Genomic DNA, 1406 nt, shown 5'->3' on the forward strand with positions numbered 1-1406 from the left:
ATATCATTCCACCAAATCATTTTAAAAATTTTTATTGATTTTTAGAGAGGGAGAGAGAGAAATATTGATGTGAGAATAAAACATTGATTGGCTGCCCCCTGCATGTCCCCTACCGGGGATCAAGCCCACAACCGGGGCATGTGCCCTGACCAGGAATCAAACTGGCAACATTTTGGTGCACGGGGTGATGCCCAACCAACTGAGCCATCTGGCCGGGCATCCACCAAATCATTGTTTGAAGAGGCAAGCAAAGAATTTTATAAATGTAGGGGAAAAGAGTGTTAGAGAGATGTGTGACAGCCAATTAATTACAAATATTTTATTTTTCTGGACTGTGCGGTATTTGTGGTAGCTGTCAGCTTTTTAAAATTTATCATTTATTTTCTCATTTTAAAATACTCTTTCATACCTGATTTTTGTACTTGTAATTTTGTATTCTTTCATCTTAAGGAAGGCCCCCCAAATTGAATACGCTACGGGCCCCACAAAACCAGGACCTGACCCTGGATGTAAGTTAAAACGGCAACATACTTTCTTAATAGGAAAAATTGGGGGTCTCTTTTTGCAGCCTTTGAGGGGCACTCAATCAGACCCTGACCACTGTGGTCACGGGACCGGGGTTGTACTGGGCCTTGACCAGCAGGTGGCAGTGAGGTACAGCAATACCAAATAACAGTCCCAGCTGCCATCAAAAATAGCTGAGAGATAAAGGTTATTTTTGCATACTGCCTGGTGCCAGATGTTGTACTTTGGTGTTTTGGAATAGTTTAGAGGAAGAATGTTCTAAGGAAGATATGAAGCATAAATATAGCTTCCCTAACCAGTTAAAATGTACTAAAAGAGTCATATTTAATAGCATGTAGACCCCACCCACTCACCCATAGTATAATTATTTGGTTATACCACCATGAGCACCATGCTTCAGAGTTTTACTCCACCAAAATGAGTTTCTCCTAAGATGAGGTTTGTTGTTTTTTTCCCTTATTACCCTGCAGGCGAGGTCGTTGTTTTTCCACTTAAGAATAGCCTCTTCTAATCTTGAAAAGCGAAGTTAATTTGCAGGGTCTGTTGCATGCAAAACTAAAAGAATTTCATGTTAATAAAGAACAGTCAGCGCGATCATAGCGGCACCAGGGGCCATGGCAGGCAGAGAGGCCACAGTCAGTTAAACGCCGGGGTCCTTTCCAATGATGGTGCCCCAAATCCTGGGCATCACTCTTTAAAGATAGTAGCTAGTACGTCCCTGGGGATGGCTCCGTGCCAGGCGTTGTTCCCTGTTCTTCATCATGTTTCATTAACTTGAATAATGTTCACAACAACCCGGTTCGGTGGCACTATTATTACCTTTGTTTTCAGATAAGTACCCTGAGTCACAGCGGGGCTGAATAACTTACGCAGGTCATACA

The sequence above is a fragment of the Eptesicus fuscus genome, chromosome 2 (genome assembly GCF_027574615.1).
Source record: "Eptesicus fuscus isolate TK198812 chromosome 2, DD_ASM_mEF_20220401, whole genome shotgun sequence".
NCBI lineage: Eukaryota > Metazoa > Chordata > Mammalia > Chiroptera > Vespertilionidae > Eptesicus > Eptesicus fuscus.